This window comes from Castor canadensis, chromosome 10 (genome assembly GCF_047511655.1).
Source record: "Castor canadensis chromosome 10, mCasCan1.hap1v2, whole genome shotgun sequence".
NCBI classification, from domain to species: Eukaryota; Metazoa; Chordata; class Mammalia; order Rodentia; family Castoridae; genus Castor; species Castor canadensis.
In genome coordinates, this window is record NC_133395.1 from 113,133,065 (window position 1) to 113,154,663 (window position 21,599).

At 39.8% G+C, this 21,599-nt stretch overlaps 1 protein-coding gene across 4 annotated transcripts in view; it reads left to right on the forward strand.

Moving 5' to 3' along the window:
• The window catches only part of Cacna2d3 (calcium voltage-gated channel auxiliary subunit alpha2delta 3), a 903,262-nt gene that overhangs the window by 133,609 nt on the left and 748,054 nt on the right, over positions 1-21,599 (forward strand). Inside the window, exons 1-2 of one of the 4 annotated variants that reach the window (XM_074043967.1) lie at positions 15,497-15,595; positions 16,660-16,811. The exons of 2 other annotated variants lie outside the window; for them this stretch is intronic. The gene's annotated coding sequence lies outside the window, so the exon portion shown is untranslated. Of the gene's footprint in view, positions 1-15,496; positions 15,596-16,459; positions 16,812-21,599 lie in introns of those variants that run through there. One more of the 4 variants, XM_074043968.1, reaches the window with a different exon arrangement.

The following is a 21,599-nucleotide window of genomic DNA, read 5'->3' on the forward strand; positions in this document are numbered from 1 at the left end:
TGAGGCTGCGGCTTGCTTGCCTGCTGCTGTCAGCCTGCTGTTGCTGGAGGCTTTATTCATGCAGATCTCAGGAGTGAGCTTAACACTCACCTAGTCCTGCAGGCTTTGTTTATTTAGAGTTCTCCTGGGCACCACCGCCACTGCTGCAAGCTTTCTCCTTTCCAAGCACACCGAGGGAGGTGACACTGCACCCGTTTTCTCAGGCCGGCGTGTTTGTTTACAGCTCACGTGGGATGTGGGTCTTCCCCTCTCTCCTGTGGAGTTTTCCTCCCACTGCCACTTTTACAAGCTTTCCCACTCCTGATTGCTGGGCGTGTACTGCTGCTCCTGCCTTCTCCAGCCAGCTTGTTTATTTACCGTTCTGTGAGGGATTTCCCCTCCCCATCTTCTGCACTCAGGGTGCCCCACCCTCTTTGCTACGTGTCTTTTTTGTCATTGCTTATTATTCAGTTTCTCTTTTTTCCCCTGGGTGGGGGTCGGTCTGTCCAGGGGCTATGCTGATCTGGCCCAGGGTTGTCTGTGGGAGTACCACGTACCACTTAGCTCACCTTGTGGTCTGCGTCTTCCCAAGCTGTCTGGGTGCTGGTGTCTGTGGGCGGCACAGGAGCCCTCCTGGTTTCTCCGTTTAATGTGAAGTGAGGATGCTATGCGTGGGCTGGAAGTGTGGAGGAGTCAAAGTTTTGCCTCTTCTCGGTGGTTTTTCCTGTATTGTGTATTTCCAGCGTCTCTCCAAGATTTTACTTTAGGAAGCATGCTTTCTTCTTTCTCCCTCTAGCCGCCATCTTGTGTACTATTTTCTAATTTTTGCACTCATCAGACTTGCCTTTCTCATGCCCACTGATTGTCTGCAGCATGATTCCCATGTTAGTAAAGTCTTCCTCAATATCAGTCCTTCTCACCCCTACAATATGTGTTTGTAATTTTCTAATAGCTGGGTTGAAACTCTGCAAAACTTTGGGTTTTATTTCAGTCCCATAACCTCTTGAGTTATTATTGCATTGTCAATCATGTTCGCATATTAAGGAGGCAGAAGCAAATTGCAGTTGAACACAGAAGTAGAGTAAATCATCTTAAATGAGTATGCAAAAAAATCCGATTTTCTTTCTTCTGGCAGTCCCACTATGTGGACCTATTTTAACAGAAAAACTCAGGATATGAATGCACTTGCTAAGATATTTTCCTTCTGTCATCATAGAGCTACTCAATATTGAGGCACAACAGTAAATCTCAAGTCAGTCAGTTTTGTGGTGTCAGTTTTCATAGGTGATGGTACCTGTAGAAAAGTAGATGCAATTAAGCAAATACATCCTGTTTTGCCTCAGAAAAGACAAAATGACACCAGAGGTCATTCTTAATTTCAGCCTAAATAAAGAAAAATGAGCCTTTGCAGATTCTGCTGAGAATATCCCAGCACATGAGGCAAGTCACCTCATGATACAGTCTTAAGTGGCCCTCCATGGGGGCCAGCCACAAAGGGTTCAGAGATTCTCCTTGACTCACTTCCCTCCTTTGACTCAAGGAAATTAATTTGTTCCTGCCTACAAAATTGATGTTTACCAAAAACATAAACCACAGCAATAACGAACTTACTTGAGGTCTTTGGATCATTTTACATATTTTACTTATTTGCAACATACAAACCAACAGATGTGTTTATTATTGTGAAGTGTAAACATACTACAGATGTAATGCCTCTAAATTAGTTATCAGTCACTTTTCTTAACATTTGTTAACATGTTAATATTTGATAGGTAAGAAAGTGTGAGTTTCTGGCCCTGTAGCTAAAATGTAGTACACTAAGAAACACTCTAGACTAATTAGTTAGCCAGCTAATTCGTAGTTGTGGAGTAGTGCTTGGCTTAGAGTGTAGTCATGACCCCTTAAGGACTTTTGAAGTATGAGAAAAATCAGGGACTGGATTTTTGAGATTGTTATTGTTTTTTTTCTTTCAATCTTAAGAATATAGTCATTATATTTGTTAAGTAAAAGAAATAAGTCAGTAAGTGTTTATAGGGTAACCACTATCCCAAAGGAAGGGTATACAGCAATGACCCTAACTTCTCTAGCTGTTAGAACTTTTAGAAGTCAGGTGAAGAGACAAAAGTCATGGGCAAAATTCAATGCCAATGTAAGAATCAAAGAATGCTTTTTTAGGGTTGTTAGTAAATGCATCTGAAAAACACTTATTATGTCTATTTGTAATTAGTTGTGTCAAATAAGAGGTTCATGCCCAAAGTGCTGGGTCAGAAGGCAGATTGCTCTGGGCTGAAGAGGTTTGTAAAGGACAAATGTGTTCTACTGGCCATCATGGTTCAAATTCTAACTTGACTTTCTAAAAGCAGACAGTCTGAGTCTTTCTCAAAACACTGGCAAAGGAGATAATATGGTAGATAAAACTATATGGCTTCAGATCAAAATTAAATGGAATTTGGTGTAAATTAACTGAGTCTCTAATCTTCCCTGGACTCATCAGTAAAATAGGCACAAAGTATAGTATTACTACAGCCCACCACCCTAGCTTCAGTGAAAATAAAATCAGATGACACTTTCAAAATAAGGCCACTGAATGCAAGGTTAGGCACTTAACATGTCACTAAATTGCTGCTGTAATAAACCCAGTAAACAATACCTGTGGAATCTTATTTGGGGCCAGGAATAAAGTATGCAGGGTAGGGAACAGAATCAGATAAAGAACATTAAGTTCTTAGAAATGAATTCTAATTTTAAAATATAAAACATCCTTTTGACATTTATGTCAGTGCTACCTAGGGTGGTCCAAGATGTTAAAGGGGCTCTCTAAGTAAGAGAATTTGAAATATTCAACCTATCAGGATAGGAGAAAACATTTGGCTAATGATGGGTTATATTAGGTGGATTTTTTTTTTTCCTTTTGTGTGAAAGTAAACTCAGACAAGGGCCACAAAAGGGATTGGCAGATCCTGTTGGTTGGTTGTTGGAGGTCAAGACCCCAGCAGTTGGGGGTGAAAGATCATCAACTATAAGCAAGTCTGCTTTGTTCCAACTTGCCCAAGAGAACAGTAATTACCAGATGTAATAATACTTGTCAAAGGCGGTTACTGAAAACCCTCTGCTGCTTCAGCATAATCAGAACGACAGAAGTTGCTGGATGATTTTCCTTGTGAGAGGCGCCCACTCGGAATGCTAATTGGGGGAAGTAAAGAGAAAGTGGATCAGCAGCCCAGAGAGCATTTCCCTCCAGTAAGTGATGATGAGAAAGGATGGAGGAGAAGAATTTGACTTCCTGTTTCATGGTTCATGATGTGATTCTCAAATTGATTTCAGGCTCTTAATTCTTCTCATCTGCTGGTTTTGAGATGTACTTAGAGGGACCAAGTAGAATGAAGGCTGATTTTTCCCTTAGGGACATTGGAGGTGATATACTGAGAAATATCGTAGTTCAAGGAGACAAATACCTTAGAACTCAGTGCCTAAATAAATGTTAACCAAGTTCCTGGGGAAAGCAAAAACAAAAAGTAAAAACTAATTGGAAGTCTTTATCGTTTTGTCCACTTTTGCCTGACCTAAAAATGAAGCTTGAATCCATGCCAAGTGGGCCCAGCAGCTAAGAGCCGGCCCCCCTTGGGGTCACTCTGTATCTTTGCTTTCATTTGCCATCCAAACAGACAGTTTCTATGGGAAATCTAAAATTCACCTGTAACATCTCAGTCTCACTTTCAACCTGGGAATGTGGCTGTTGTCGAGGTGACCGCAGCTGAGTACTTTGGTCTGCTAGGCACTGTTAAAAGCACTTCCTAAGCAGACCTTCATGTAGTCCTCATGGTATACTGAAAAGAAGACTCTACAACTATCATGAAACCTGTGTTAGAGGTAAGAATAACATGGTGGGGCTACTCGTGTTGTCTCTGGCCACACAGCTGAATTCCAAGTTAAGATTGTAAACTGGTGCTCCTGACACTAGCTCTTCTCTAAGATCTTAACCTCCACCTCGAGCTTTCAGTGCTTTCCCTGAATCCCATGCCCTGTGGAGTCCTGGAAACCCAAGGCTGCTTTGTACTTTATAAGCAGAGCTGCATATGGTCCCCAAAGCCTACTGAAATTAAGGTTTCTTCCCAGAAAGACAAGGGGTGGTGCAGAAGACCAAGACTGAGTTGATCCAGAAGAGCTGGCTAAAAGCAGAAAGAGTACTCTTAATTAATATTCAGTGCTTAGTGTCTAGTAACTTCACATGCTTCCAAATTATTTTCAACACTTTTTTTTTTTGTCTTTACCTAGTCATTACTTTTCTGACCTTAAAGCCAAGTTGTTGATCCATCTCCGCAGCTTGGAAACTATGTGGGGCAAAGGCAAAAAAAAATGAAGGCTGGTACATCATTCATAAGTCTTTTCCATTGCAGCACAAATGATAGGATTTTCTTCAGAATGCATGTTCTTAAGACCAGTGAGGCATTTGATAGTTCTTACTAAAAAAGATTAGTTAATTGGAATCAAAAGGGGGAAAACTAATCAATCAAACAAGCAAAGGAAGGAAACAAAACCTCCCTGCCTCCCTCCATCCATAGAAAGTATTCCTCAAGAAGGTGGAGCCTTGGAATTAGCCACCCAATTATCTGATTCCAGTCTCATGACTTAAAATAACTGAGCAGGAGTTACTCGCACTCTGCTTCAGCTTTGCCACTTGGTATCCAAGTCACTGATCCCTCTGAGCTTTCTTTTGCCTTAGCGCTAAGCGAATCATGATACCTGCCCTGCCTGCCTTACTGGGTTAATAAGAGGATGAATATTAAGATGTAGCTGGAGGCCCTTTCCAAACTATACTCTCCCTTCTGTAGCAGACACAGACACAGGTGTTCTTCCTTACGGATTTAAGTGTTAGGCTACCTCCCCCCTACACTGCTGGAGACAGACCTAACTTGACTAACAGATTCTAGCACCTGCTCCCCCAGAGTCAATAATGTCCCTCAGTCCATCTCAGTCTTGGACTCTGTGGGGAGAAGTTGGAGACACTGGAGTCCAAGTGTTCAACAAGTGCATGCAGTGGAGCAAGTACTCAGCTGCTGAGTCTTGCCCATCATTTTTTGATAGGTATGGCTACTGATGAGCAAAACACATCTGGGATTCTGGGGTCTGGGGAGAGCAGGTGAGGAATCACGTGCAGCTGGCATTACAGGGGGCTTTGAAAGGAACATTTCCTCATAGGCACTATAGCACTTAGTTGATTGAGACTAGATATGTGTAAACTGCCAACTGTAAAGCATAGTGATTATTTTTTGCTATTAAATCAAACTGTCAAATGCCTTATTAACTTTACAAAATCACATCATTTGTGCTGAAGACTTGCTAGCTGGAGAATTCCTTGAGACAGGGGCCAGAGTCTCCCATGGCCCCATGGTCTGGGGTAATGTCTAGCTCATAGTAAGGGCTCAGCAAAGGTTTGCTTGTGATTGAATAAAGGAAAAAAGAAGCAGTTATTGAATATGATGATGGTTTTAAAGCAATAGATGTCTGCATTTAACCTCCATTCTTATTGTATGTGCTGTAATTGAGATCACCTATTGAGGTGCTTACAGACATTTTAAAATTTAAATCAACTAGCAGTTTGAAAGATTTTAGTTTCATTATAAGCCATACTATATTTGGAATCATGTTTAATGTGCTGCTTATACCTATGTTCAATACATATGCAAAGATTTAATCAGTCAAAGATGCACATTTGTCCATGCATCTCCTAAAATCCTCTTATTCATACCCATTGGGACCTATCGAAAGTCTGGTAATTATATGCTAGCCTTTTATGTGGAGCTGAAACAGAGATTCTAGAAAGACTTAGGTATCACGTGAGCTGCTTAAGGTATGTTAGGTGGGTTAAAAGTAATGTCATCTTTTGTCCTGATTTACCCAGGACAGTGCCAGTTTCTACTACTTATCTGCCAAAATTATTAATGTAATTTCTTTTCATTCTCAACAGTGTCTTCATTTTGGAAAAAAAAAAAGGTTTTTAGACTTTGTGTGAGGCTGGGTTTGAGAAAATGCTCATTCCCTGGGGATTCTCTGACTGAAACCATCAAATGGTGACTTATACCAAACAGAGAGAACAAGAGTATTGGTTTTGGAGTTGGTTTATGTTTAACCTTAGGCCAGGCCTGTCCTTTCACCTCTATCCACAGCCTGGTGTGTTCGATGGCCTCTCAGTCCATTAAAAGCACTTTGGCTAGTGCATGGCTTTTTTGTTTTGTTTTGGTTTTGGTGTCGTATTGGAGATTGAACTCATGGACTATGCTTGAGCCATGCCCCTCCAGTCCCATCAGCCAGCTTTTGACTGATAATGCAGTGAATGCAGTAGTAATTTGGTAAAATGCAGAGTTTGAGAAATAGAGCATCTTTTCCGAAGGTCTGATTTTGAGAAGGTTACATGGCCTCCCTGGTCCCTCACCAGTGTCATCATGAATGAATGCTGATTATGGAAAATAGGCTAAACATTACATTTAAACATTAAAAACTATCAGCAATGGTTCCTCTCCCTGTCTAGTTCCCAAATGAAAATGCAGCACTAGGATAGATACTTTTAGTTTGGGGTTTGCTCTTCTCTGTTATCATTGTCCCCTGTTAATTCCTAATAGGGAAACTTTATCAGTAAACCTGTTTGCTTTGGAAGTTTTTTTTTTTTAAATTTATGTTTACTAGTTATCCTGCCTACTAGCTTAATGAATGAAGCGATATCCCCTCTCTCTTCTTATTTTAATTGTTCTCTTGTTAATATGCTTTGGATATGAATATACATGTAATGCATTATGATTTCATGTAATACTTCCAATTCAAATATAGGATCTCAGCATTTTCACTTAACCATTTATATATTAAATCTATATCTCTTTTCTTTTACACACACATACACAAAAATGCTTGGTTCTAAGGACACAGGGATGTTAGAATATCTCATAACAACTCATCTGCTTGATCTCATATATATAAAAAAATCTCAGAATAATGTTGTGACCATGAAGGTGATTACCCAAAATACTTAAAACATTTTTTTGCATTCTTTTCCCAATATACTATATCTACATTTTGAGAGTATATCACAGTTACATACTATAGGCTCCTTTATAATATTCTTATAGTCTTAATTTTATTATAGGTATTGATATGTGTACTAGTTACCACCAGTCTTAATCTCTACTTCTTAGCTAGTTTGACTGTCTGAAGGTTATTCTCTAGTATATTTCTCAGAAATGACTCAAGAGAACAATATTCCCTGAGTTCTTGTATGTGAACTATGACCATTATGCTTAATGTCTTCCTCTTTTTTTTTCTCCTTTTTTTTTTGGAGAATCTTAAATCTTTTGTCTTCTTTCTATATTAATTGTTGCTTTTCATGTGTGATTTTAATATTTTTCTTTTGTTAGTCACGTTCTTTTTGGCCAGATGCTCTTTTCGCTTAAAGGTTTAGTAATAAAAGTGGACATGGGTGTAGAAAGAGCCAAGCCATCTGAGAAAGCAACTGCCACATTTCTTTCATACTACGTGAAAACAACAGGAGAGGGAGCTCTGAAGTTAGAAACCCCTCCGTGAACCATGCTTCCTCCTCAAAGTTTAGGAAAAGCCACAAAAAAGGATGGGAGTAAAATCCTATGTAAAGTATGTTAAAAAGAATAAGGAGCTGAGTAACATGTCTACAGACACAGCACACCCAAACCAAAACACAAATACACCCACAAAACAAATTACAAGTACAGCCTATTACTTCATCAAAATGAACTAAAAATTCACTAAGCAATATAAAATATGAAAGTATGACATGATTCAATTAGAATAAACTCAGAAATGAGGTGACAAAATTGAGGGAAGCATTGAAAATAAAATAAAAAATATTTTAGAAATAAAACTTGAACTAGAAGGAAAATAAGGACAAATAAACAGAGCAGAAAACATCTTAAAGGAAATAGAATCAGAAAAATAGGAATATTTTAAGTGTAAAAAGTATAACAAAAAGAATGGGACAAAATAATAAAAATAAGCAAAGGAAATCTAACATATGACTAATAGGGGCATCTGAAAAATAAAACCCAAAGAAGACACAGAATTGACATTAAATCTATAACTCAAGAAAAATTGCCCGAAATGAAAAGGCAGTTTCATTTCTGAAATCCTATACAAGACCTATTATCTGAGAACAGTGGCCATGATAACCAATACCTAAGGCATACTCTCGTGTTGGGTTAACTCTTCACTGATTGTCTGCCATTCTTTGTACAGTGCTTGGTACATGGTAGGTACTCAAACTGTTGGCCAAATGTATTCATGTTAGATGGATAAATGATTCTCAAAAATGGAAGAATCTTATTTTACTTAACTATTACTTGCTATATTTTACCCTGGAATGTTATAAGCTGTTATGGAGTAATTTATGTCCCTTCTTTAAATTCATAACTGCCTTTATTGCAAACAAGCTAAACCATGTTTTTTGTTTTATCTTTTCTCTCTTTTCTTCTATAAAACTGGGGAACAGTAGGGCAGAACAATTCCTGCTCAGGGGGAGGACTGGCATCAGTGGGAGGGGGAAGGTGTTGGGGAAAAGGGGTAGGAGGGTGGGGTAGGAGGGTGAATCCTATGCAAAAAGTTGTGTACACATGTATGTAAATGCAAAAATGATACCTGTTGAAACTACTCCAGTATTGGGGATGGTTGGGGAGTGATGGAGAATGGTACAGGAGGTGAATTCGTGTATAATATACTGATACATTGTCAGAACCTATGTAAATGCCACAATGTATCCCATCACAACAATAAAGGAAAAAAAATTCATAGGTTAAAGCCTTAACTACCAATGTGGTTGGATTAGAGACAGGACCTTTAAGGAAGTAATTAGGATGAAATGAGACTGACCGTAAGAGTGGGGCCCTAATCCACTAGGACTGTTTTTCTTAGAATAAAATGAAGAGAAACCAGGGATGTCTCATAGAGACCCACAGAGAACAGTGTGGGTCTCACTGTGAGGACAGTGAAAGGGTGGTCCTCTACAAGTCAAGGAAGGTGGCCTCATCAGAAACCAATTGTGCCTGCCTCTTGATCTTGAACTGTGAGAAAGTACATTTCTGTTCTTTAAGCTGCCCAGTCTGAAGCATTTTGTTATGGCAGCTCTAGCTGAATAATATAGCTCTATCTTAATGTTTGTGTCACCTTGCCAGGTGAACAGCACCAACTAGCTTAGGTGCTTTCTGTGGGCAAAGGGGATACCCATGGGTAAGAATCCTAGCTATGATCATGTGAACAGTTGCAGAAGGGAGAACTTTTTTTTGTTTGGTTATGAGTGTGTATATGACAAAAACCTTTGTTTTCTTTCCTGTTATCCTTTTTTACATAACAGAAGATGTATTGACTTTACAACAAGAATTTAAGTATTGTTAACTATATATCATAGTATTGAAGTTATGGAATATCGAGGAGAGAACTAAACATCATCCAAAGACTTTTTTGGGAAAGGGTTGATGTGTTTTCAGTTGTATATGGATACTTGTATCATATGAGGTAGAGCTATGATCATATTATTTGGAGATTCAGCATGGTTTAAGGAGACACATATGGGTGCCAAGTTGACAAGGACTTGGGATGTTAATTTTGGGTGTTACTTTGGAGAGTGTTTTTGGATGAGATTAGCATTTAAATTGGTGAACTTTGCATAAAGAGATTGTCCTCCATTATGTGGGTGGGCCTCACCCAATTCATTAAAAGCCTGAATAAAACAAAAAAACTGGCCTCCCCTGGCAAGAGGGAATTTTCCAGCATGCTGCTTGCAGACTTATCAGTACCATTGGCTCTTGTGAGTGAATTTGTGAGTGAACTTGTCATTCTCCATACTTATGAGAGGCAATTCCTTATCTCTTTCTGTGCATCTCAGACTTCCCTCCTCTCCCCTCCCCGCGCCCTTCCTTCCTCCTCCTCCCCTTTCTTCTCTTCTCTTCTCTTCTCTTCTCTTCTCTTCTCTTCTCTTCTCTTCTCTTCTCTTCTCTTCTCTTCTCTTCTCTTCTCTCTCTCTCTCTCTCTCTCTCTCTCTCTCACACACACACACACACACACACACACACACACACACACACACACACACACAGAAGTCTTTTTTCTGGAAAATCCTAACTAATACAACCATCAACTGTCTGTTATAAAACTCTGTGCATTTTGTTTTGGAGGTGAATGAATGTTGGGCCCTATCCCTCCTTTTGTCTTAAATAACATAAACATGATTCATAGCAGCTGCAAATAACTAAAGACAACTCTTCAATTGCCTTTAGCATTTGCTATCACAGAGTCTCCAGAGCTCTCCATTAGTGGCTGAGCAGTCAGAATTGAAAATGCAGGAGGCCTGTGCATCTAGCAGAGCTTCACAGCAACAGTCTTTCTCAGGATTGCTGTGTGTGCTTGGAGCATCATATCTGTGAAGTCTGAAGTGTGAAAGAGGCAGCTGTGATTACTGAACCCACTTAGTGCTCCTCCCACTGTTTTATATCCTTGCTTCCATGACTGGGTGATTTTGTTCTAATGTACATGTTGGAGTGACTGAGCAGAATCCTGGTTTTTGTGTTCCATAGTTGATACATGCTGAACAAAATTATAAGCCCAACAATGTATTGTCTATTTGAAAACTGCTTAGAGAATAAATTTTAAGTGTTCTCACCACAAAAGATGATGAGCATGTGAGGTGATGCATATATTTAATCATTTGATTTAGAATTCTACAGTGTATACATATATCAATGTATACATTGATACATATGTATATTTATAGCATATACAATGTATGCTATATATCATATGCATACAATTTTTACTTGTCAACTAAAATACATACAAAGCTTGTAGAAGGCTTACTGTGGTGAGGAAAGGACAGGAAACAAATGAAGAAGAAAATATCAGACAGGGGTATGAACTTCAGTATTCCTAGATAGCAGGGTAATCGCTGTGTTTCACTGGCCGGGTCAGGTCACATTTAATCTGCAGGGAAGGTACCATTTAATCAGAAATCTAATACAGAAAGGAGTGACAATCTGAGTAAAGAGGCTTCTAGGAGGGAGAAACAGCTGGTGCAAAGGCCCCAAGGCAGCATCAACTTGTAGAGTATGAGTACAAACCTTCAGGACCATAGATTGTGTGGGGCATGGGGGTGGCTGGGGTCAGCTGGAGTAGGGAAGCAGGGAAACATGACCCAGGAGACATCCAGTGGACATGATGCGTGGCACTGGTCCTGCCCCAGTAGTTGGACTCCCACCACATTGCCAGAGGCAGGAGAAGCAGAGTCTGCCTCTGACATGAGTGGCTGGGCATCTCCTGTTCTTTGAGAAAAATCAGCATGTGTATTTTGAAGTTGAGAGATAATGAATATAGTTGCCTAACTATCTTAATTTGAAACTGTAGATTATTTAGGATGAAATATGATGACAAATCCAGGATTCTCTGGTGAAGCATTATTACTGTCATTTCCCTGTTTATTGAGGATCTGCAGTTTGTGACATTGCAGTAATGAGAGTGAGTAGGAATCTCAAATGTCAATGTATTTTCATCAAAAAGTCCCTTGGAGCCTTCCCCTCTACACCAGTTCCATGTCGTCCAGCTCTTAGTAATTTCAGAAATAGAGTAACTTCATTGCTTTCCTAAATAATGTTTGCCTTATACCTGCTCTGGCCCTTTAAATCTGTACGCTCTCTCTTGAATACAAATGAATAGTGTTACATTGGAACCTGAGTATAGAACTGATATGGAGCAGAATTAGTATCAAGTGACCTGGTTCCAAGAGGCTAGTTAGAAAACCTCAAAAATGATATTGTTGTAAAATGATTTCATTTACAAGACAGAACAGTATTGTGAAACTTGAAGACCTGCTGGGTTATAGCAAGGCCCTGGTGTTTTACTGTTTCAGTCCTCCTGTTGAAATCTGCTTGGTTCTGGTATTTATGTATTTATGCAATTTTTTATTCATACAGTAATCTCCTTAGAAATCCTTCTTAATTGGGCTCCCAAGATGCTGCTATGTAAAGTACTTGCATCCTAGTGGTCTCCTTTCTCTTTCTACAGAACTGCCTTTTGGCATAAGAATCTCTCTTTTTTCCCTCCTGCCTTCCCTCCCTTTACCTTTCTTCTGTTCCTCCCTCCCTGTTTTCTGGTAAATTCTGGAAATTCTCTGTTTTCATCCTTTGTAGGTAGGTCTGATGATGAGTTTGTCAGATTAGCCTAAGATTTACAGTGGACTTTGTTAACTGGGTCTCACATCAAATATTGAGAACAACTTCATTTTACTGTGGACCTGCATCAGCCTACTAGTAGATGATGTCAGCGTACTTATCATACCAGTGTGTTAGCTTGGGGTCAGTTATGTCTCATTTCTGTGGTTAAGACAGTTGGCTGGCATCTTATCTCTCTCATGTCTCCAGTTTTGTTTTTGCTCTGTTGTTCCTTTATTTCAGAAGGGCTTTAACTGGCTAGTGACTATTTTACCAGGACTACAGTTTCTTAAAATTAGACTTGGTACTCTCCATGTGAAAATTTTTGTTGCTGGCCTCTCCCTACAGGCTGCTTTTTCTCTTTGCTCTTCTTGCTGGGGACCAGCCACTCACTGTGGCTCCCATGTCTTCCTGTGCCTCCCTCACCCCTCCAGCAAGTTAATGCTAGGCATCTGAATGAAACCCGTGGCATGCTTTCTGTGCCCCTGCCATCCTGAAGCCTGTTATTGGCTGAGGATACCACAAGAGGGGAGTTAAAATGGAGAATTCTGGAGGAACCAGGGCTAGCAGAGCATGTAGTACCAGGTTCCCAGGAAACATAACCAATTTCCCTTCTATGAATCTGGTTCCTCACCTTAGGCCGTTTTCTGGTCTTACCAACCTATGCACACTTTCAGAGACGTTCTGGTCTTTTAAGGTCAGGATTTGATCTATATTCTCCCTGGATTGTTGTGTGTCCATTTTATTTATATGTGGCTCTGAAATTGAACCTTTAATATTTAAGATTTAAAAATGCCCCCAGTTTGACCAGCTCTTCCAGGCTCTGTCACTCACAGCATCTTGGTATCAGTGTGACATTTTGAAGTACTGTAATAACACTATGTTTCTACGGTGTTTGTTTGCTCAGCTCAATGAGCCTTGCAGTGTTAATTCTTTTGAGAGCAAGAGGTTGCAATGGGTCTCTTTATTCCTGTTACACATGTTTTGATTTGCAATAAGTATTGTGAATTTGTGTATATATGGTGCCTTTTGGAGGACTTCATGGCTAGCAAGATTACGTTAGATGAAGGCTGTATCAAGATTAGAGACTAATTTTTTAAAAGTGATAGTAAAGTTTATTAGGAAAGGAGAAGGTCATCTTGAGAGAGAGAATGAGAATGACAAGGTAATGTTTCTAATATAAGGATTCACCATAGATTACATAAAGATCTTTTTTAAAAAATGTGATTCCTTAATTCTTTGCATCAAGTCATTGGATTAAGTCTCGGATGGGCTCAGAAATATGCTGTTTCCCTAGACCTCTTGAGAAGCCTTGCCCTAAGGAGAGATGCTCTTCCTTCAGATGGCAGGTTTAGTTTTCCTGGAATGCATCTGGTCCCTGGAACATCATTTTCCATTTTCTGAGAGGGCACTGGGGGGAAAAGGGGTTTACTATCTCACAATGCAGTGCTTCCTTCCCTTCCATTTTCTTTTCTGGGGGAAGGTGACTGAGGAACCAGTGAGAACTCCATTAGTTAGCTTCTAATAAACTATTGTTGCTTTGGAACAATGCAATATTTTTACCTTGTAGAATGCAATGACATATCCACCAAATGCAAGTTTCTGATAGCTTCTTTGTGGTTATGTGTATGTACCTGCCATTGCTGACCTGCAAAAATATGAGCATGAGCAAATTGCTTAACTTTTCTGAGCTTCATTTTCCCTATATGAAAATGGAAATTTAAGTGAAATACATAAATTTGTTATAAGGATTAAATGCTAAGCTCTAAAAATAGCAATTAGCTCTAAGTGCTACATAAGAGTTAGTTGCTGTTAGTACTATTGTTATTGTTGCCATTATTACTTATTTGAATCAAAGTAAATTCCTTGAAGCTTCCTCGTCAGATATTCATAGGAACCAACAGGAAAGATAGGAGAAAATGCTGTACACAGTATTTGCATTGCTAAGGGAGTTGGTGCAATTTCTGGTATGAAGGCAGCCCTTTATCTGCAACATGGAGACTTTATCAATGAAATCTTCTGTGAAGAGCATTAATAGAATATCTTCCTGTCCTCCAGCCCCAGCTCAAAGGTGCTGCCAAGTACAGATAAAAGCACTGGAGTAATCTCAATTGACTATTGTCAGCCTCCATAATCTCACCATCAGTGAAATGAATATTTGGTTGCAGAGGGGAGACAAGCATCTATAATGTTTTCCATGTGTAATGGCCATTTGGATTCTATTGCACACATTTTTTCTCTCCGGTTATAAACTGTCTAAACCCAATTTCCCCCTTTTGAAAGTGGAATCATGTTTGATTTAATAGTAATGTTATAGAGCTAAGGAGAGTTTAAGAGTCATTCTGGTGTTAAAACCCGCTAAGCCTTTAAATAAATTGTTGTTATCTTGAAACTTTCCAAACTCAAATTGCATTCACTCACATGGCTTGTGGAGTCTTGATATATAAAGAAGGACAACTAACGATTCTGCAAACTCCTCATAAGTCTGTGGCCACTCTTGCAGCTTGCAAATACAGAACAGAATTCAGCTCTAGGACTTGCATTGGCAAATGTTCACATGAGTATTAATTAACTTGCTGTTTGAAATAATGTCCCAAATTACAGGATACTTCATTTTGAAAAATTGGGCATTTTAGCATTACATCTCCTCTGAATGACTGCAATAATCTCTGAGCTGGTCCATTTTTCACCATAATCCTGGGCCACTGTTCCTAAAATAATGTTTCCATCAGCATCCTCCTTTGCTTAGAAGCCCAGCATGACTCTTTTGTTGCCTTTCACAGAAGTATAATCTTTGCTTTGCATTACAGGCCCTTCCCTGTCTGCTTCCCACTCTGCTTTGGCTGTCCCTTCCCCAACCTTTCCTGTGTCAGTTAACCCCATGTTCCTGCCCCTTGGCCTTGCTTAGTTGTTCACTCTACTCCAGAGCCCCTTCCCTACTTCCATACTCTGGGAATCTCAAGTCATCCCCAAATGTCTTTCAGTAAGAACTTTTCTAAACACATTCCCTTTAGAATTAATCATTTTATCCTTTTGTACTGAGGTGGAAATGAATGTGTGGAGGCACAGAGAGGTTTACACATTTATTAAGTGTCACAGTTGGGGTGGGCAATAAAAAAAAGAAAAGCAATGCAAAAACATAGTTGGATCTCAACCATCACTGTCAAATTTAGGGACAAAAAATAATCTTTGTGAGGACTCGCCATTGAACTGTGCCTGGAAAGAAGGTTGTATACATGGAGTCTTAGAAATAGAAGACCCTCAGATTTGATATTGACAATACCTCTCTCTTTCAGGTGGACCTGAAATCATGTCACTGAGGAGGTGTGTAGTGTGATCGAAATTGCATGTCGTCTAGTTATTAGCAGAAGAGGAACAGCCACCCTTTCTCTTAACTGTGCCAAGTAAGGGGCATCTAGTAAGCAATGTGGTAACTTCTGGGATCTTCTGGTGTCCTATGGGAGCTTCCCTGGATATGGCACAGCCTGAGTAGAAATCAGTAGGCATTTGAGTGAAGTAAAGGGCAAGTGGGTTTATTGGGCTTGTTGTAGGTCTTACCAAGTTTATGCTACTTCCCAAAGAGTCCAGACTTTTCTCTGTGCACCACAATATGGTGAGTGACACATACATGAGAATTTAATGGTATTGTGTACTCTCTTGCTGATGCTGTCAACACTGAAATAATTTTTATTCTTTTGTCAGGAACCACTGGGAGAATAACCCCTATACACTATGCTGTCTTCTTTCTGTTCCTATTTCTCTCTGTAGAACAGATTAACAGGACACAATAAAATTACTGAATGTCATTTTCCACATTATTTGTTCTACTTTTTTTTTTTTTTTGACTAATGCTGGTACGTTATAAATCTGCACCTGCCTCTTCCTTCATCCTCTTAGACTGACTTTCAGGCTACAGTAAGCAGGGTCTAGTTATGACCACTGAAGCAGAAATGCAGATCCAATGAGTAATTATTAAGAACTTTCCAGAATATTAGCTGTTTCAGTTGCTGCAGTGACTAGTGATGAAAGAGTCCATTAGACATTTCTGTTCCCAGCAACTCCTGAGAATTGATTCCAATCTGAAGCAGCCAACCACTTTGATCAATACCATAATTACTCTTATTGATGGATTGTTTTACAATGGTAGCCATCAAGGCAGTCCATCAGCTCAGGAGGCCCCAGAACTGTCCCCTGCAAGCTGTAATGTACCACAAATATCTGATTCAAATCAACTTACTATTGAGGCTAGGATGACAAGCGTGAAATTAATTGTTCCACTTCATGTAAGACCTGCATTCTTCTTTTGAGAGAGTAATTGGTTGCCACATGTAGCATGAGAGCTGGGGGAGTTTTGCCTCCCTGCAATGTTTATGAACTTATTTTTTTTCCCCCACTAGCTATTTTTTTCCCTACTCTTTTAGGTGTCAGCAGTGTTGTTTAGCTGCTGTTCCTGCTGTTGTTTTTTTAGGAGGTCTTGTCCTGTCAGAGAGAATCGTTTTCTTCTAGAAAGGTTGATTGCAGCTGGAGTAAACTTATCTACAAAGTTTCTTCATAAACAGAAGAGGGTATGTTGGCCAACGTGAAAGCAAGAAGACCTCAATGAATGTGAAAAGTAATTAGGTAGGTGGTAATGAGCCCAGTGTTCTTTCATGGTTGCATTAGACCAATTCAAAAAGTACAATCATCTTGTGAGCATCTTCTGAACTCAGGCCTTTAGGGGCTTCTGAATGGAGAAATAACTCAGGTGAAATGGAGGAAGTTAAGGACAACAGAGGAATTCAAAAAGTGGGGATAGTTCCCCCAAAGTGCTGGTTGTTCAGTCCTCTCAGCAACCTGACCATTGTGTTGGAGAAAGCCAAGAGCCCACTAGAACTTGAAAGGTGGTGTGAAATAGTTTCATTAGAAAGTCAATTTCCCAAGCTCATAGCTGGTGCGGGAAGTTAAAAGGCTGTAGAAACTGAGGGGCACCAAAGTACAGTAAACTTCAACATCTTGAGGGCTTTCTGAAGTCCTGGTTAGATGGATATCTTGCTGGAGGTGAGAAGTTAGTACACTAGTACTTTCAGGCAGGGTAATACTTTTTAACTTAAGAGCTGATTATTGTAGCATTTCCATCTTGGATTCTATGAGAATTGCTTATGAGAAAAGGGATTCTGTATATGATTTATCTTACAGCCAACTAATATTTATCAAACACTTGCTATGTATAAGAACTGTTTAAAACCTGTGGTGACCCAAGTAAATGACATGCTAGACACCTGAATGTTAGCTGACAATAACTATGTACACAGATATGTCAGATACTGTCAGACAGTGTTGATGACAGAGGGGATGAGAGAGAGCAGTAGTCTTGGCTGATATTGGAGAATGAGGGCCAAGAAAGAGTAAGTAAGAAAGGTTTAACGCAAACATAGTTCGTGGACCTGAAGTCACCATTAAACTTAGTTTATTCTTGAGATGTTCAAGTAGCAGAGCTTTCCTTTTACACTTTGGAGAGAGGAGATTTGATGCTATCACCATTCACTATAGGGGAAAGAGCCAACATAAAATACCCAGCTGAGACTATTGGGGATGATTTTAGAGGTAAGTGATTCTATTTCTGCTCAGTCATGTAAGTGTTTGAAAGTATTGACTGAACACTTTTATAACACCTGAAGGGATCAGAAGTGATTAATAATAAATAATCTACCATTGCAAGACTCAGAGAATTGCAAAGCCCCAGATGATGCAGGTTAGGGAAGAGAACTCCATGTTATTCAGTTGCATATGATGAGATACAGCATGGAACCACATTAACTCACATCTCTGCTATAGAGGACAGCTGAAGTGTTAGCCCAATCATCATGTTTTCCAAACTCCTGTTTTCTGGGTTTTGGGGGGATTGACCCCTTGATGCTGGGGTCACCTGAGCTCCTGCCACAGTGTGGGAAGGAGATCATGCCTGCCTCACCAAGGTCTCACATCCCCCTAGGCACAAAATTGGCTCCCAAATGGGCTCATGACTCAGAATAAGTCAACCAGAGACTTCGCTGGAGTTCTCTCTAGGAGCTAGTGAGAGATGTTCTTCCCATGTGGGTGGTATCATGATATGTACCTCACCGGCTGCTGGACTGGCCTGCTTATCATGGGAAGACAGGCAGGGCTCACAGTTGTGATGGAAAGAGAAACAAACATATTAGGTGTACATTTAGCCCAGAATCGAGAGTTCTTTTATCCTTAGATTTCCTCGCTTAAATAAGTAAACATTTAATAGGAAAAAACCCTCTAAAATAAAATTCTTATGATTTTATTATCATATAATAGTTGTGTAGGGGGATACATTGTGCTATTTACATATGTGTTTAAAATATATCTTAGTTGAATTTACTTCCTCCATCATTCTTCCTCTTCCCCCTCCCTGCTTCTTAGAACACTTTCAACAGGTTTCATCTATTTTCATATATGGTTACAAAATACATCCACCATATTCACCCTTATTCTCCCTTTCTGTGCTCACCCCCCCTTCCACTGATACCCACCTCTGGAAAAGATTTATTTTTTTCTCCTGCCCTTCATTTTTTTTTTTGATTAAGTGTATATTGATAGTCCAAGAGGGCTTTGCCATGATACTTCATCTCGTGCTTTAATCAAATTAACCCCCTTCCCTGTTACTCATTCTCTATCACCATGCTCCCCTAGTATTCAACAGCTTCTGTACAGTGCACTATATTCATATCTAAATAGGTTCTTTCAGTATCTTTCATTTTCTAACATTTTATCTCTCTCATCTCCCATAGCCCCCTAGACATACTCACTAATACAATTTTATTCTCTCTCTCTCTCTCTCTCTCTCTCTCTATATATATATATATATATATGTAATCTTATATGTTTCTATATATACACATTTAACTTGTAGGTCTAGCTTCCACATATGAGAGAAAGCATGTGATCTTGCTAAAAATAAAAATTGAAGTTTGCTTCCACCTAATAAAAGAACAGGGGCGAACTGGGCAGTGGTGGCTCATGCCTGTAATCCTGGCTACTCAGGAACAGGGATTAGGAGGATCACAGTTCAAAGCCAGTCCAGGCAAATAGTTTGCAAGACCCTATCTCAAACCCATCACTAAAAAAGGACTATGGAGAGACTCAAGGTGTAGGCCCTTAGCTCAAACCCCAGTATTGCAAAACAACAACAGCAACAACAACAAAGAAACTTCAGGGGTAAACCTTAATTTCTGTGGTCTGGAGAACCACAGAGAAGTGTGAGGTAGAAAAGAACTCTTCAAGAGACAAGTGCTGACTTGGAGCTCAGCTGCCCATTCTCAGGATTTATGGGACCATCCATGCCACAGGTCTGCAAGCACTTATGGTGACTAGAAGAGTCCCTTTAAGTAACTTTTATGGTGACAGCATTATAAATATATAGCACAAAGGTTTCTGTGAAGAAAACTAACAAAATGAAAAGTCCATTTACTTAAAACAGAAGCCTGCTGATACATTTGTGTAGCTGCAAAGTAGAGACTTTGGAGAAGAGGGACAAAATCAGCAGCTCTTGAAGCGAAGCTCTGCATTCTAGCCACTCAGCTTTTGCAATGCTAGGAATTTTCAGTTGTGTTTAGAGACCAGCTGCTCAGCTGAGATTCAGTAATATATGGGCCGAGGAGTCTTGAATAAACATGTTTCCTTCCTTCTCCTCCTTGAGAATCCAGGATCTTTAGTTCTCTAAGTCCTTCTAAGAGCTGAACCCAGAAATGTTCGGTGTTTGCAAATGTAGAGTCAGCTATTTACTTAGCTACTTCGGTTATTTATTATATGAAATAGGATGTGACAAATCTGTCTGCTTTCTAAACAGATACCATATTTATTGTATGATGCAGAAATGTCACTCCTTGCAACCTCTCTTAGTGATCTCTGTTGAGTGCCTCACATCTCTACCTCAGATTCATGGCCCTTAGGATGTGTCTCCTCCTACTTGATGTCTCTTATCTTTTTTCCCAGTGATCAAAAAGGCTCAAACAGGCTGCAGCCACAATGGTCTTCATTTTTCTCCTTTAAACATCCTCTTTCTGCTCAGGCCTTGACTGTCACATTCCCTCTGCTTTCAGTGCTCTTTTCTTGCTTCTTTACATGCTTGGCTCACCAGTCAAGTCTAACTCATGTTTTCTCCTTAGAAGAGCTGCCGCCAACCAGGCAATCTAAATCCTGTGCCCAGTAACTTCATACCATGCAACCCTGCCTCATTTCTCCACAGTGGCTTCACCTGAAATCTGAACCCATTATCTGCTTATTCTCCCTTCCTTCTCTAATGTAAGGAGAGTAAGGCATGATCTGTCTTACTCCCTATTGTATCTTTGGCATCTATGTCCTAGAATATAGTAGATACTCAGTAAGAATTTCTAGTAAGAATAAATGGCTAAGTAACCTACCCATTCTTCTGAGCAGTGACCTCATTCAAGTGAGTTAAACAATTTATCTTAACATCTTTCCTCAGTTTCTCTGTTATAGAGGGGAAGTAGAATGGGATATTCACATTAAAGTGGATTCTCTTTAATTCTTATAAAAACTTTAGTTACCAATAATACTCAAGCCCATTTTCTCTTCATGTTTGGAGGTTGGTGTTGAGTTTCATTTTAGGACATTCATATTTTTCCTGGCACTTGTACCATGGGGATTAACTGAATTTGCAATTGTATATGTATCAATTATCTCCTTCCTCTGCCAGACCTTTGAGCTTGGTTCCAGGACTGCTTTATTCATTGCTGAATGCTCCCAACCTAGTGAGTGCTTTGCTTGTATTGAGTACCCAAGGCTTGAGGGCTAGTTGTGAGGGCCAGGGGAGGGTCTTGGCTAAACTCTGTACTCTGCCTGGTCTAGGTGCAGGTTTTTGCAACTTTATAATGTCTCTGTCTGAATGAATAGGTGCTTTGTCATGGATGGAAGGATGTTACAATTCCATGTTCTTTTTGTGGGAGGTAGGGGAATTGTAAAAAGAGAAGTAAAGGCCTTCTCCCCTTTAGCATAGGGCCTGTGTGTTCATTGATATAGAGGCTTGGAATCTACTCCACGCTACCCTATGTGTATGAAGGGAGAAAGTCAAGGGTATGATCCAACATAAACAAATGTCTTTTGTGGGGTGGCATGCTGGAGGATACTGGAAAGTGGAGGATGCATAGCTCCCCCATGGGAATTGCACAAATCCCCCCATGGTGCTTACTAAGTCAGTTAAGGCAGCCCCCATGACCTTATGGGAGAGGGTTCTATGAAAGCAGTTGGGAATGGGGGTTGGGAGGAAGGGAGTATAGGTTTCGATTTTTTGCCACTGCTCTCTAAGGAATTCTTACATATTTCACTTTCGCGTATTCCCAGAACCTGTGACAGGCTGCATAATTGCTGGGCTGACATAAATCTATAGCAACGATGGGTAGA